We start from the raw sequence: 6,235 nt of genomic DNA, 5'->3' as shown, positions 1-6,235 counted from the left end.
GAGGTGGATTCAGAGTGTTGTCATTTTAAGATTCTGCTGTGAACTGAGTATTATTTATACCATGGTACACCCTGGGTTTTGATAGCAAGTGGCAGCCATACAGCAACTGCACTCTCACTAATGGTATATGTAAATGCCCTTATTTTCCCAAATATTTATGAATTGTAATTTAGGAACAAAATTGAAAATACAGTGCTTTAATTCCCTGTTTCACTGTAGAGCAGCAGATCTGTTTAATCAGCACAGTAAATATGTATGCAGCAATTTTCATGCGAGAAGCAGAAGCAGCAGCTGGGGGTTCATTTTTTACTGTTTAAGCACCTACTGCTGTTTGGACGTGAGAAAAAAAACACTTTTTATCCACTGCTATAAAACCAAACAGACAAAAAGAGCATCGGCACAGGTCAGGTGTTACTCAGTTCTCCCCAGGAGCTATCATGGAGTGGAGCTGGCCACTATGGCAGTGTGCCCACTGCATCCTGCTGCCCCCTGAGCTGGGATGGGCAGGGCAGAATCCACCCCAAAGTCGCTTCCCATAGACAAAATCTGGTCCTGTGGAAGCAAAGATTTTTTTCCCCAAGGATACCCTGGGCCAAAGGGGTGCCCAGCTCCTGGGGTGGTGCTGGGGCTGAGAGCTCTCCCAGGCCATGCCTTTTAGTAGTGCAGTAATTTAAAGCTGGATAAAGGGTGCAGAGGCTCAGCTGCCTCCCCCTGGCTCGTACCTCCTGCCAAAAGGCAGCACAGAGCCCTTTACTAATTTACTGTTGCATCCTTAGGAAGTTGAAAATTGCATAAAATATATAGACAATTGAGATGTGATTTCTCCAGCAAATCTTACAGCTTTTGTGTGTTTAACTGCAGCACTTTTACTCAGGAGAGGCCATCTGAGGATCAGCACCACTGGACAGTGATTTCTCCTGCTTAAGAGTTTCTTTTGTGACCATGTCTCAAGCTCATCTGGGTCTGATCTCATGTGTCCAACAGAGCTCTACATCCCAGGCTGAAAAATATCCTTGAAAACCCATTCAGGAACTGCTGAACCCACGTGTTTTCTGTCTTTTGCTGGACAGCCAGCAGGTCTGCTCTGTGGAAAATGTGCTGCTGCAATTTTCTGGTTGGTGTAGAAAATTTCACCTCTATCAAGTAATCCTCACTGCCTGGTTCACTACCAAAATTTAATGGATCCTACTCAGCAGAGTAGCTGTTGGATCACCAATTCTTCTGGATGTCAGAAGCATGGCCATGGTAAACACCAAAAGCACTGGCATTATCCTAAAGAGAAGAAGGTGAGAGCAGTTTTCAAATACATAAGAGGCTGCTGCAAAGAGGAGAGAAATAATTTGTTCTGTGTGTTCGCAGAGAGATAAGGGGCTTAAATTACAGCTGAAATGATTCAGGGTAATGGTAGGAAAACCTTTCTAACAAACAGTGGGAGAAGAGAAGTTCAGGGACAGGCTGCCTGGAAAGGTGGTGGAGTTTCTGTCACTGGAAATCTTTATAAGTAGGTCAGATAAACACCCCAGGGCACTGCTGGTGTTGCTGGCTGCTGTGGCAGGGAGAGGTTTGCAGCCCAAGCCCAGCTGAGCCAGGTGAGCTCGGTGTTCTGGTGCCTTGAGGCTCAGTTTGCTCTGCAGGGGAAGCAACACCCTGTTTTCTGAGAGATGCTCAAATGTAACACTCAAAAAACCCTTTCTAAGCTGCCCTCAGGATTTTTCTTCTGTCTCTCTGTGACCATGACCCCACTGGGCTATGGAGGGGAGGCTGTAAGAAATAGCCCCAGTGCCACAGGTTGGTGGGGCACTCGAGAAAACCATTTGCAAGTGCCAAGAGAGAGGCCTTAATCTGGATTTGAGCTCATGATTCAGCAGATGCCTTCTCACCTCAATATGTTTGGTGCAGCTGCTGGATCCATGATACCCAGCTCTATCAGACCAGTTTAATATTAACCTGCAAAAATGCTGAGACTCCTTTTTGACATTAAATACCCTTCTCAAACTACCTCAGTCTGGGCTAGTAACTGAATCCCTTGGTGGGAATAGTCTGCCCTAATTGTCTGTCTGCAGAAATTGATTTTTTTTAAACTGAAAATGCAGTTGTCTGGCTTTAAAGAGTTAATGCACAAATCTGCTGGAAATCCCGGTCATGAGGTAAAGAGATCAATTTCTATAAATCAGTATCACTGGAGCTTGTGATCTGTGATGAGGGCAGTCTAGACAGCAGCTGCCAGTATTTTTACAGAGGTTTAAAGCTAATGTATTCAAAGACTACTTGGTCTGACTAAAAGACTTCACTTTGAAACACCAGTGCTTTGATCACAGCGAGAGAAGAGCCATGGCAGCGGGGCTGGGGCACGGAGCACCATGGCCATAGCAGGTGGTGTCAGGGCAGCCTTGGATTTGTCAGCATTTCTGCCAACATGCTGCTTTTTGGGATTTATGAAGCTTCTCCATAGTGAAAGCACCAACTCAGTGCACAGGGCTGGCCCACGAGCTGAATACTGACCTTTTATTTTTCTGAAAAATGGTACTGAATCAAGCAAATCAAATCTGAGTGTGAACACTTTGAAGTGACCCAGATTTACAGGGGCTTGAGCACCTGTGGGACTGTGGGGGCTATGGAATAGTCTAAATAGAAGGGCTTGAAGTGGTGAAGGTTTTCAGGGCAGCACCCGTGATCCATCCTTCAATGTCTTCCTTCTTTTATCCCTTAAAATAAAAAGATACACCAGGAGAAGGAGGGACAAAGAGGATGAGTATGAAGGCTTTCATTAGAACTAACGGATAGCTGGGAAATGCTTCTCTTTTCAGTCTTCCTCTACAAAGTGGTTGGAAGATAAGAGTGTGCATCCTTCGGAGAAAATGGGACTTAAGGCTATGCATGCCCTCACTCAAAAAGCATGGATTTAATTCCAAAAGCTGTATTTGCATTCAAGAGCACATCTGCGCACTAGGTGCAATAATAACGTGATATTGGTAGGAAAGAGGGACACATCATTTCAACTAAACCCATGGTGGTGATAAAAGGTGAATGGTATTGAAAGCATTTTTTAATAAATGCCACAGCAAACCTTGGCAGCAAAAACTGCTCAGAACAATATGTGAATGTATCCCTGGAGGAAACACTCAAAACTGCTCCAGAACATGGCATTTTTTTCCTGGCAAAAAGGTATGTGATTTTCATTCTCAGCATGTCACGCTAAGCTGAGAGCAGGAAGCCGCACAATTAAATCTGCTCAGGTAACAGCGACATTAACAGCTCAGTTACTTGTGAAAATGCTTTGTAAAGCAAGCCATCTTTAGCAAGCCTTTGCTCTGGCAGTAAGAGTGAGCCACAAACTGCTTAGAAAACATATTTAGCAAAACTATGTTTGTTCATCTTCCTCTAGATACTCCTTTTGGCTCAAATCCCCGTTAAAGTGATGAGGATGGGGGGACAGCATCCTCCCAGGGCAGCTGCCTGCAGGTGATGGCATTCATGTGGCTGTGGCAGAAAGGGGCCACAAGCAGCCCTGGCCAGAACAGCGTCCAGCACTGCCCTGCCAGCACCCAAAAAGTCTGGGGAAAGGCTGGCCAGTCCGCAGCTTGGGAGAGAACCTCCTTGTCCTCCTGGGACACTGGGGTTCCCCCCACTCGAGCACAGTTAATCGCTGTCAGTGTCACAAAGGCATTTGCGGCTCCCTTTTATCCCCAGGCGATAGTCTACATCATCCCACGGGTGTCTTTGCAGAGCCTTGGCCAAGGCGTTTCTCTGAGCCCTGGTTCCCATCCTCTCCTCACCCAGAGGAGTGGAAAGGCTGCCAGCTCCGGCAGCAGCAGCGTGGCATCCGTGTGTCTGGGCTCCACGGCAGTGGGCACGGCAGACACCGGGGGTGAGGAAATGAGTCTGTCCCACTCCTGGAGACGTGCTTGACTCACTTATGCATCGGCAAGTGACTCACTGCCCTTCCCACAGGCTCTTCCTGCCAAGCAGAGGTGACAGCGAAATAGGATCCAGTGCCTACGCTTCCCCAGCCTACGTGGGGAGCTCTGTGCCATCCCCTCCTGCCGAGCCCGGCTGGAAGTCCCGGGAAGTGTACAGGAGTGTGCAGGAGTGTACAGGAGTGTGCAGGAGTGTGCAGGAGTGTACAGGAGTGTGCAATAGTGTACAGGAGTGTACAGGAGTGTACAGGAGTGTGCAATAGTGTACAGGAGTGTGCAGGAGTGTGCAGGAGTGTGCAGGAGTGTGCAATAGTGTACAGGAGTGTGCAGGAGTGTGCAGGAGTGTGCAGGAGTGTGCAGGAGTGTGCAATAGTGTACAGGAGTGTACAGGAGTGTACAGGAGTGTGCAATAGTGTACAGGAGTGTGCAGGAGTGTGCAGGAGTGTGCAGGAGTGTGCAATAGTGTACAGGAGTGTGCAGGAGTGTGCAGGAGTGTGCAGGAGTGTGCAGGAGTGTGCAATAGTGTACAGGAGTGTACAGGAGTGTGCAGGAGTGTGCAATAGTGTACAGGAGTGTGCAGGAGTGTACAGGAGTGTGCAATAGTGTACAGGAGTGTGCAGGAGTGTGCAGGAGTGTGCAGGAGTGTGCAATAGTGTACAGGAGTGTACAGGAGTGTGCAGGAGTGTGCAGGAGTGTGCAGGAATGTGCAGAGTGTGCAGGAATGTGCAGGAGTGTACAGGAGTGCACAGGAGTGTGCAGGAATGTGCAATAGTGTACAGGAGTGCACAGGAATGTACAGGAGTGTGCAGGAATGTGCAGAGTGTACAGGAGTGCACAGGAGTGTGCAGGAATGTACAATAGTGTACAGGAGTGCACAGGAATGTACAGGAGTGTGCAGGAATGTGCAGAGTGTACAGGAGTGCACAGGAGTGTGCAGGAATGTACAATAGTGTACAGGAGTGTGCAGGAGTGTGCAGGAATGTGCAGAGTGTACAGGAGTGTGCAGGAATGTGCAATAGTGTACAGGAGTGTGCAGGAATGTACAATAGTGTACAGGAGTGCGCAGGAGTGTGCAGGCACACACAGGGGTGAGGAGCCAGCAGTGCATCCTGTCTGCTCTGCCAAAAGGAGCTCTTTGCCTGTGTAAGTATCTGGCAAGTACCTGCTGCTCTTTCCCTTCTGGTTTCCAAACATCATTCCTCTATCTCTCATCCCTGTCCTAAAGCCATTCCCCACCCACTGAAATGACTGTGCTAGTGACTGTGGGACCTCCACAGCATTAGGGAGTGATTAGTGAATCACTGCAATTTCTCAGGTTTTAGAGCCAGGGATTATCTTCATAAATGGACCCAACACTGCTATAGATGAACAGGACTGGAAAGGTCTCTGTTCTTCAGGGAACTCCAGCATCCTGTTTTGCAACATTCATCTTCAGGATAATGAACAGTACAAACCTGCATCCAGAGAAAAATTAAAGCCACAGCTAATGGTAGCAAAGAAATAAGTGGCAAAAGACTAAATGTAAATAGCTTTGAAAGTGGATATTCCAGTGTGACGTGATGATGCAAAAGGGTTGCCAGTGCTGCTATTATCTATAATTCCCCCAATGTCTGAATTCCCTCCAGCCAGCATACATTAAGCACAATCCAGGGCATATGCAACAAATCATATTCAATGATGAAAAGTCAGGAGAAAAGCAAGAGCTCAATCTCTCTTGATTACAGCAGCCACAGATTTCTTTTTCATAGACTGCCAGTACTAATGAATGGAGAGGACATAGAAGGAAAACAAAAATACTCAAATAAACCTGCTTCATGTGCTGATAGATGTATCTGCTCATAAACGATTAATTAAATGCAAACCATTGTCAAGAAATGTTGTTCAGGGGTTAAGCTCTCACTCAGACTGCAGCATCCAGCCATGGATACGGGCATATGGTCCTGGAAAGCTGCATGGGATCCTGGATACAACCACTGCTACACACAAACACAGGAGGGTAGGTATTTATGAAGAGATCCATTTTGTGGTGGAGAATAGAGCAGGATTGATTCGGTAAGATGTGTCTCACTGCTGTGCCTGTACAACTGGAATACAGCCTCAAAACCAGGAGCTAGACCTCATGTTGGCTCACAAAAATTCCGATTTTTCAACATGCAGTTTTCCATCTAGAGATCATTTCATTGCAGACAGTGCTTCTGAGAAGATCCAACATTTCTGAAGTTATTGAAATATGTTCAATGTTCAGGAAAAATATTGAGACCCAAAGGGAATTTCATAGCAGAAAGACCTGCCTTTGAAAAATTCAGAGGCAGAGGTCA

Source organism: Pseudopodoces humilis, chromosome 16 (assembly GCF_049639895.1).
Source record: "Pseudopodoces humilis isolate 2021_Gansu_Grassland_sample_001 chromosome 16, ASM4963989v1, whole genome shotgun sequence".
NCBI classification, from domain to species: domain Eukaryota; kingdom Metazoa; phylum Chordata; class Aves; order Passeriformes; family Paridae; genus Pseudopodoces; species Pseudopodoces humilis.
The sequence above is the reverse complement of the archived record's forward strand: the minus strand, read 5'-3'. Positions refer to the sequence as shown.